General features: G+C 33.1%; 1 pseudogene; it reads left to right on the top strand.

The window, feature by feature from the left end:
- Window positions 1–611: 611 nt before the first annotated feature.
- Window positions 612–2,986, top strand: LOC134237749 (fucolectin-like; annotated as a pseudogene).
- Window positions 2,987–11,202: the final 8,216 nt, after the last annotated feature.

The following is an 11,202-nucleotide window of genomic DNA, read 5'->3' on the forward strand; positions in this document are numbered from 1 at the left end:
TTTTCTACGGGTGGGGGTCATTTTTGTCGTTGAAAAATGACCCCCCGGTCATTATTCGATAGGGTCATTATTCGTCTTTACACCGGAATAATTGGATCAAAAATAAATATTCCGGAATATTTCAATAGACACACCTGATGTTTATTTCACTTTGAAACACTGTTAAAGGTAATAAGACTGGTTCAAGATAGTGGTTCACTCAAATAACTGTCGGAATTTTTCTTTGTGGTCCTTCTTGTGAAAAGAAATCCAAAGGCTCTTTTTAAATATTTTTATGCTTTGCATGAAGATAAGGTGATTATTTATCAAACACACTCTTCTGTTGAATTTTTTTTCGAGATATTACTCAATAACGTGTTTGAAATCCACATTAATTGGAATTTATATCATTAGGAATTTAATTCATTCGTCATCGTAAAGCAACAAGAATTAAATTTTGTTGAAAACTTTTCAATGCATCACTAAAATATCCTAAATAGCATGTACATCTGTGACTCTACCATATGTGTAATTTTATTATGTATCTGACACATTATTGAATTAGAATTCTCTATAAAAGAGGAATATTGAGAAGAACAATTCATTATTGATGCGATTTTATAATGTCAGTAATGACTGGTTCTCTGAGTCTCTTTTTCCTCCTGGTCGTCTGCTTCGCTGCTGCTGCTGCTGAAGATGATCACCTGCACAGCAATAGAAATGTGGCGTATGGAAAGTCTGCGGTTCAAAGCTCCAACTATTATTCTGTAAAAGCATCGAATGCTGTCAATGGTGACCTAAGAGACTACTCCCATACCAACAAAGAAAAATCGGCATGGCTTAGGATTGATCTAGGAAAAGACTATGAAGTTCACGAAATAGAGGTCTTCACCAGACCAGACTGCTGTGGTAAGTATTCAACAATTACGTATTAAACACTCTAATCGTTAGCTAATTATAATTTTGAGAACTTTTTTCTCAAGAAATTTAATGTAACGTAAAGCTAAGGTAGATTACAATCTTCTCCTAAAAATGTTATGTTGACTATCGCAAGATTTAATTATGCTTACTATTTTTATAATCTTTATGTTTTTAAGTCTTTGTATATATATTATCTATTTATCTAAATGTAACATACCATTACAAATATGGTGCCACCTCTTTATTTTCCTATAAGGGAGACATACTGTATTGCCTGAGAAATATGATTCAAGGCAATGAAAGAGCTTGGCTGTGTTTCCTTTTCGCCACGATAATTCCATTATATAAGTAATTTGTAATTTGTACATTAAAACCGAACGTGCCTACTAGGATAACGCATCAGATTTGTTTAGCCTACCTATACAGTCGTAACCGAATACTTGACATCAATAAAATTGCGTCAATGTTTTTTGTACGAGGGTTGATCCAAAAGTAATGTCACTGTGCCAATATCTTCACTATCTGGTGTCATATTAACAAATATTGTATACCAAAAGATGCATAAAAAATCAATTTAATCAAAATTGAAATTTTCATTTGATAAAGTGTACTTCAATTTATTTTATAGATGTTTAAAATATTAAACAAAAGGGGTGTCGCCGCGTCACAACTAAACGTCACGTTTTAAAGTAGAAATTGTTAGATGAAAAAAGACAAACACATTAAAAAGCATCTAAAAAGCGTCTAATCGCTCACTATTTTAAAATTTTAGGACATTTTCTAGACTTAAGTTGAAAATAAAATGACGTCATTGCTTTTTGGTCATAAGCATTGTTGTTTTAATCTGCTGTGTTGAACATAGGAAATGTCAAAATGGAAAAAAAACCGCTGAAACGATCTGTCATGCGTCTTTGGGGAAATCGCCCGTAGAAACAGTTACGATGATTAATAAGACAAACAGAGGAGAAAATGTAAATAAAAGACTTTTGTTTATAGATGGTTTCAGCAATTTTTAGCGGATCATGGGCCACTGAATGATCAGAAGAGGACAGAGAGACCGAAAAAGGGGAGGTTAGGCGGAAGCGTTCAATGGTGTATGACGTTGTCCAAAGAGAGAGACGATTAGAGCGGTATGAGAAACTTTAAGTTTGTCTTATGGTACTGTTCAAAGAATTTTGACAGAGAACTATAAATTATGTATAGAGTGAGTGTACAATGGCTGCCAATAATTCTTTTAAAAAGAGAAATATATGTGAATGTGATAGTGAATCTCAAATATTTTTAATGAAACGAGGGGAAGCGTTTAAGTGTATGACGGCGCGTATCCAACATATGACGTTACTTAGGTGCGGCGACTACCATAATTGCACTTTGTACATACTATAGTAATTCGATATTTTGAAAAGTATAAATCATTTTTATTTGAATTTTTCAGGACTGATTTGTAATAGATATAGCTTTGATCAACTTTAATTTCGTTAATTTACGTCGACTAATATCAAGCTTATCGAAGTTGTGACATTACTTTTGGATCAACCCTCGTATCTTTAGTATTAAGGTTCATAAATCCTCTGCTCACTCATATAAAATGTTGCTTGAACATTAATGACTTTCCAAAAGAAATGTATTTTATAAATAAAATACAAACTATTATAGCATAGTTTGCGGGGCAATATTTGACAAAAAAGACACTTAAACTTGGCAAAAATTTATGTTAATTAAGAGTTATCTCTCTTTATCAGAGTGTCGTTGAACCTTAATTCAAGAAACTGCTTGTGAAATAAAAATATATGCGATGTATTTCTTTCCTCTACATTGTATTTTTATTGAAACAAAGTATAGTACTTTGATTTTTTTGTAATTATATAGGTGGCCGACTTCACGACGTTGACGTCAAAGTAGGTAATACTCGAATTTCAATGATATGGTCCTTTGTGGTCATTTCGCTGGACCTGCAGGCGTTGGAGAAAAGTTTTCTGCATGGTGCCCTTCTGAAACAGTTGGCCGATATGTACAGATACAGATCGTCGGGGGATCGGAGACTTACTTAGACCCAGCAGAGGTTGCTGTTTGGGGACATTTGTAATTGATCAAAGAAACATCAATAAACTGATTTTGCATGAAATGTAAAATTGTTATATGAATTGTTTTTTTAAATTCAATATGAATTTTGATGCTTGAATTTGACAGAGAAAATAAGGACGATTTCATTCATACACTTCTTTTCTTTGGCAGCTTTTTCATTTTAAATTAATTTCGTCCACCTTTTATTTATTAGAATATATTAATTATGCACGCACTGAATACCATGTGTAAACCTTTAGAAAATCTGTCTCAGTGGAAAAGTTGAGTATTGTACGCAAACAAAGAGATAATAACTTAGAACTGAAAAGAGCAGAAATGCAGTTTAACAATATACATAGAAAAAAAAATGAACAACAAACAATCAGTGAACCCATAAATTCAAAACGAATGAAAATGTAAACTACACAAACGTCAAGCACTGTTTAGACCCATACCTGGGTTCCTTTCATTGACGATACAAAGGTGAAGTTATTGGAATGTAGCGAGAACCTCGAGGCATTCTTTACGTTTGATGACACATTCCATCAACTTTAGGGTATTGAGGTTTTTCTATATATTTAACAATTCATTTTTAATTTTTAAATGAATGTATCTTGAAAAAGGGGGTCGCTTTAAATTCTTATGTATTTTGCGACAATTTAAACACATAGTTACCTACATTAATATTATATAGATAAGTATATTGAGTGTAAATCACTGAAATAATACTGAAACAGTTTATATTTGGCAAGACAAATCTCACCCCTGTTTACATGTGCTATATGCTTCTTGTAATGTAATACATGTTAAAAATTTGACTCACCACCTCTGGTTGTACCACTGACGTTACTGGGCGTCATTGCCATCTTGTATCAGTTTCTATCGGAAAGGGAGAATGGATTATCCCCCCTCTTGAAAAACTTTTCAATTTTTTTCTAATACATCTTTGAACTGACCCATTTTGACTGATCCCTGAACATACATAGAAAATGACACTTTGTGTCTGTAACGACAAATGTATCAACTGTTTTTTTTTTCTACCGTTGTAATTTTTTTTTTGGGGGGGGGGGGATTATCTGTGCGTGATGTGAGAAAATCACAATTACAGAAAGACTTTCAGTAAAGACTTTCAGTAGTTCTAAGTAAGTGTCACATTGTTTTGAGAGATGTTTTGTTCGAACATCTAACGCAACACATTTACTCATGTCATTTTGGTTGTGGTGAAGGGGACCCAGGAATTCTGTAACGGAGGGGCCGGTAGCAGGCAGGTTGTCTGGAAGCTGCACCGAAGCCCCCAATGGTTGTAGGGCAAGGACCTGTTGAGGCCCGGGGGCGAAGCCCCCGGAAACTTACAAACGTTTACAAATAAGAGATTTTTTTCTTGATTTAAATATAATGGACACTAAGTTTACTTACACAAAAATCAAAAAGTGATGAGGGGTAGGGGGGGGGGGTCTCACGCCTGGCGCGAAGGCCCTTGATCAGCCTATTGAAGGCAAATCGTCATTTGCGACGCTTAAACGGACAATCCCCCCCCCCCCCACACACACACACAAAAGAAAACCAAAAAAAAAAAACAAAAAAAGCAAAAAAAAAAAAACAAAAACAAAAACAAAAACAAAAACAACAAAACATCAGATGGTCAACTTGTTATGCATCTACCTTTGAGAAGAATTTATCACCCTTGCTAGAGCTAAGCTACATTCATACTGTTAATGTGTGAACATGAACGAAAAAGTGATAAAATAATTTATAATTTGTTGTAAAATATTTTACTTCAGTTATGATGTGTTTGCAATAAAGGACATACAAAACGTACCTAGTGATAATATTTCAAGATATTTTTAATTTTAGGTTATTGTGTCATCAAATGTTCATGGACAAAAAAAAATCAGTATGCATAACCAGGCGTTTTTGAAAGATATTAATTGATGAAAAATCTTGAATAATTCAAGTAAAAAAAATGTATTAAATATATATTTTAGATATTTCTTTTATTCCAAATCGCTTTAGAAGAAGTGTATAACAGCATATATAGTTATTATAATATAGCACACAGTTCCTTCAAGAATTGGAACTCTGTAACCCCATGGAAAAAGACAAAAAACTTAAAACTACTGTACGTCGTATATACGGGAAGTGTACATGATGTGCGGAATTTCATTTAAGTAAAAATTTCTGCTATCAATATATAAACAACAGATAAAAATTTGCATTTTTTGATAGGAATAACATCTATCAACAAAATGTAAAAGTTGATATTGGAAATATTTATTTGAAACTAAGCTCCGAGATAAAAAACAAACAAAAAAAAAACTCGAATATCATTTAAAAATATTCTAATGGTTAAAAGAATTCAATCCCTGAAATATTTATTGACAAGCCAAAATAAGTAATTAAATAGATAAATAAATAAAACTTGTTTCCAAACGTGAAACATGCGGTGCGAGAATTGGGGTTGAGGTGGGTAGGTGGTTGGGTTAAAGTCGATGTCTTTTAAAGCTTCATCCTTATGACCTTTTATTCCAATTTATCATCTGCATTATAGAGGAGGGGTCTATGTTTTTAAGGGGTCATTAAGTGGTCCAAGTTCATTTTTACTTTGATTGTTATAAACTCTGTGAATTCCAAGGGGCTCCGGATCCTTCCTCCGACCCCCTCCCTCCTCTAGATCTGCGCATGGATAGTATATACAATAATAATAAATATATATATATACATACAGTAAAACTCGGTTACAACGAAATTACTTCGCTATATCCGTAATAAGTTATATCCATATAAGGAATTCGTAAAATTTATATGGTTGGGGATAACAAAAAAACTTCGCTATGTCTGTGACACAAGATGAAACACACCCTTTAAGTCCGGCTTAATGGTGGCTTATAGGTCCTTAATGGTGGTTTAATGGTTGTCTTTAAGTCACCATTAAGTCACCATTAAGCACCTTTAAGTAACATTTACACCACCATTAAGTTACCATTAAGCCAACTCAAAGTCCTTAATGGGTGCTTAAATGTAGCTTAATGGTAGCTTAATGGTGGCTTACAGGTCCTTAATGGTAACTTTTAGACCACCATTAAGTCACCATTAAGCTACCATTAAGCTAGACTTACAGGTGCTTAATGTCCAAACTCCATTAAGCTACCATTAAGCTACCATTAAGCCACCATTAAGCCACCATTAAGTCACATTACGCCAGTCCATAATATTGTTTATATGGGTGAAAAATTATTTTTATAGTGATTTTTTATCAATGTTATAAATGTAGAGTTCGCTTATATCTTGATTTGGTAAAAATAATGAAAAAGAACGAAATTCAAAATCCCCCCCCCAAAAAAAAACCGCCACAATCGGGGCGCGATCCCATGACCTTAGGGTTGCGAGGCGAACGCCTTATCCATTAGGCTATCGCCGCTCTTGATTATATGAGGAAAATATTAAATATTTAACCTTTATTTTTTTCAAAATTTGTTTGGACTTGTAAAGGTATTTACTAGTATTTTGTTGAACATTTCCAAAAGTCTTGAATTGATTTATTAATCAAAATATAAACAATTTTATTTGTGGATCTTAACACATTAATATATATTTCTACACTGAGTTCGGCTTTTAGATTGATGTAATGCGATTGAGTTCTTCGCTCTGTTATTCGAAAATTTTCGAAATGTAAGCATTAATTAAATCATGATTGAAAATAAATTAATTATAGATAAAACACAAAAGTCTATCATCGAAAAAGAAAGAGGAAAAACAGATTCTACTATTATTTTTAATATACTGCAGATATTAACGGTTTCTGGGTCAACAATTTAGTGACAATCCTCGTAAGAAATACCCTGTTAATTACGTTTACAAAAACTTTTTTTAGAATATCATATTCAGTTTCAATTCTTTTTGTATCATAATGGGTATCAAAATAATTGACTTTTTACGATTAATCATAATTTTTAATTTGTTATATGCTTGCGTTAAATTTAATTTTTTCAAAAATAATTAATCATTAAAATCTGTCAGTGTACGTTGTGTATGTATAGTTTCCTGTTAGTTAACCGGGGACGGGGGGACACCTAATTAAGATTGCTTGATTGTCTTACTAGTCGGTTTACTGTACACTGATCATCTGTTAATCTTACCCGTTTCTCAATGTGTATACATCTGGTCGGATGTCATGTTTAATCTGATCGGCCGTTCCTCTGAAAATCGATTTTGAAATAACAATCATTGAAGACCGACTAGATTTTGACAGATACTTACCGCTGCATTATTAAAAAAAATAACGAATTAATTAGAATTATTCATGAAGTAAAAGCCATTAAAAATTTTTCATGGTAAAAGTCAATCTTTGAAAACTAAACATTTGTATACCAGTAGCCCCCCCCCAAGAAAAAGGAGAGATTTTTTTTCATGAGATTATATAGTTATATTCCTGTGAATTCTGTAGCGGAATGTTTCTTTTAACACATGAAATAAAAGTACCATTTTGTTTTAAAATGTAATATATATTTTGTGTTCATGAATATAGATAATTTTAAGAACAAATTGATTTTTGGTATTGTAAATTTAAGATATTTCACAAAGACTTGCTCACGGTGTGTAATAATTTTTTTATTTTTAAAAATCATATACACTAAAAATAAAAACAACGCATGTAATAATGATTTATTTAAAAAAAAATAATATACGGTTCTGATACAGGATGTCTTGTTTTATTATCACTGTAAATGATTTTAAGAAAAAAAGAGACACCTCGAGCAAGCCCCTGTGGCTAATAGCTAACTTTGTTCCCAGTGATCAAGTTTATGCATGTTGACAAAAAACTCGTAGAAATTATGATCGAGACAGAATTATGAGTTGGAATAGATTTTGCGTAAATGATATTAAAATAACTAAAAGTTAGTTCAAAGATTCTATATAAGATGCGTAAAAGTTTAATGAGGGTTGACCATTAAGTCACATTAAGCTCAGCTTAATGGTGGCTTAATGGTAGCTTAATGAAGTTTGGACATTAAGCACCTGTAAGTTGCAGCTTAATGGTGGCTTAATGGTGGCTTAAAGGAATTAACTTCTTTAAGCCACCATTAAGTCACCATTAAGCTACCATTAAGCGATTGCTTAAAGGTGGTCTTTCGTCTTGTGTGAATTCGCTACATCCGTGTTTATACTAAACGAGTTTTGCTGTATTGATAAGTTTCATGTTGGAAAGTTAAGAAATCTGTTGCAACTTGGATATTATGATGTTAGCTTTACCGTCGTTTGTCACATCATGACGTCAAAATATTATAAGAGCCCTTTTCCATTGTTTTCTCATGGGATGCTTTAAATGTTAGACTGGATTGATGTGGTATGTACACATTCAAACATGAAAATGACTTAACAATTACTTTTGACTTGTATTTACTTTTCTAGATATATTTGAAACATGGGCTCCGTTCATTAATTAATGAAAGTGTATGAATTGCACTGTTTACCTCATGGCGGTGTATATGTACATATTGCTCCATAGTTTTATTCAAACTTTTCAGAAATTACCCACTGCTTCATTGATTTTACTGAGCATTTGTAAACATATCGAACGTTTCCTTTGCTTTATTGATTTTCTATTTTTTATTAACTGAACATGTAAACATATATCGAACGTTGCCTTAACTTTTATATGCAATTAAAAATGAAAATAGTTTATTGCAGTCACTGTGAAAGATCGTTGTAATCTCGAATGATACTTTTTAGGACGTTCAGCATTACTCAACATGAGGAAATGATTTTCTTTGGATTACTTAGTTTGGCCATCTTCACGAGCTTGATGAAGGAGCTTGTCATACGAAGGTTGACTTAGCGTAAGTAAAGGAAAGTTTTAGAAAAAGACAAAAACAGATTTAGAAAATTTTCTTAATGTTTTACAATTAAAGCTTTGAGACAACCTCAAAATTGTTTGGTGCTTGTTGTTTTTTTTTATTTTAAAAATGCATCAATTATTTTCCAGGACTTTCGAAATATATTTACTAAATTTTATTATGATATAATGAATGAAAGAATTCATAAGAAATAATCAAATAGATATTTCAGAACCAATATAAAACATTTTACTGCAAAAAAAAAAAGAAAAAAGAAAAAAAAAGATCTGTGTACGAGCAGCATGATAAAATTTGAATATAAACTTAATAGTACTGTATATATAGTGAAAGGAAAAAGAAACGCATGGTAGCATAATATTCGAAATTTTTTGACCGCTTGACCGAATATTACGAAAATTGGTCAGATGAGAATGTTAGTTACTATGCAAAAAATCAATGTTTAGAATAACTCAACCGAAAAATGTATGACATCACAAGGGAATACACTAAACAGCCCCCCCCCCCAAAAAAAAACACGTGCAAATTGTTGACGACGAGTTTGTCAACAAATTTTGTTGTACCATTTGAGGCACCTGAGGAATACACATTGTTTTGGTATAGTTTACGGAAGTTCCGTGGGATCTGGATGTCAAAATGCCTAAGTAAGGACAAATTAAAGGCAACAACGAGTTAATAAGCAGTTTCTTTGTACATTTTTCCCTATAGAACATGTTACTCGGAATTGTATGACAAAATGGTATGTCCATCGATTACAAATCCTGAACCAGACTAAAGAGTGCTATAGAAGTTTCTTAGTACCAGTAGTTTTGAGAAAACTGCCAACAAAAAACCAGACAGAACTTAGCAAGAACACAAGCAAGCAATGACTGGACAATAAGTGATCTCCGGAAAGCTGCGGACATCAGCTTCAATTCTGAAGCTGGATCAAACACTGATGCAGATTGGTATTCTAGGGACACGACATTTATGAGAACAGCACATTTTCATGCAAAGGCTCAGAACGCAGGAACATAAATGTATATGGAACACAACAAAAGAAAGTGCAACAGTTATTTTCCTCATACACTCAGAATCCAGTGAGGAGCAACTGCAACCAAGCTGCAGTTACCGAAATCCTTTTTGCTGTGCATTTTGCAAGGAGTCGCATTATTCAAGCGGTTGAATAAGATACAAAACACAATGAGCGTATGAAAATCGTCAAACGAAACAAGATGTGCTTTAATTGTTTACGCAGACATCGTGTTGTAGAATATCAGTTTAAATTTAATTGTAAAAATATGTTAAAGGCGTCATCATTCAAGCTTGTGCAATGCTCTTAATGCCGTCAAAACACGAACGGAGAATACATCTACATTCCAAGCAAAGGCTAAACTGAATGCAAAGACTAGGTAAATCTAAAATCTTCAGGACCTTATAGAGAACTATAAAAGCGCCATTTCTAAATTGGAACAGCAGATAAAAGAGCATACGATTTTGATAGAAAACCATGAAGGATGTTAACTTTTTACAAACCCGATTTGCAAATCTTAGTCCGAATTTGATGCACATTTAATCGCTACGATTTAGTAGTTGACTGCTGAGAACCAAGCTCAAGTATTATAATTGAAGATAAAAGAAGCTGAAGTCAATATACTCAAACAGAAGAAACAAATCGTCAGCAAGTCGGAGACATTTCTCAATCAGATGTAGAGCAACAGAGAGAAACTCCTTGGGATCAAATTACTGATTTAAAGATGGAGTCAGAGGTATCCATGAAACAATGTAACGTTCATAAGAATAACCTGGAACAGTGTTACAAAAAGAGGGGATCCTAGAAAAGGTGAACATTATCAACCAGCTGGAAAAGGAACGAAAACTCTACACCAATACTACGAACAATCTAACTCAGAATTACGGAAAAGATAACAAACTTCATGACATGCATTTCTGAGGATGACACCAAAATCAGGCAACAACAGAACATGTACAAGACTTTCAGAGATGTTGAGAGGACATACAGCAAGAATCTCATCGAGTCACAGGATGAGATCACAGAGATGAAGAATGTGAAAATTACGGATGATAAGATTTATCAGCTTAATGAGCAAATTCGTGCTAAGAGAATGCGTCCATCAAGGAGTACTTCGGACATTAGACTGAATAGAAAAACGATTTCTTGTGGCCCGGAGAATGATCATGACAAGAAAACGAACCAAGACCACTTGACAAAAACCTGTATTCGAAAACAAATTTTAGTTCTTGATTTACATCAACGATGGAAACGGGAATACTTAACAAGATTACGTGAATACCATTGTTGTCTTTGAAAACAATGTGCAGACCTTAAAGGTCGGCGATTTCCTCCAAATATACGATACTTGTCAAACTATTATACACGATATCT

This window comes from Saccostrea cucullata, unplaced genomic scaffold (assembly GCF_032062105.1).
Source record: "Saccostrea cucullata isolate Sc308-1 unplaced genomic scaffold, CSIRO_AGI_Scuc_v1 ctg3335, whole genome shotgun sequence".
Lineage (NCBI taxonomy): Eukaryota > Metazoa > Mollusca > Bivalvia > Ostreida > Ostreidae > Saccostrea > Saccostrea cuccullata.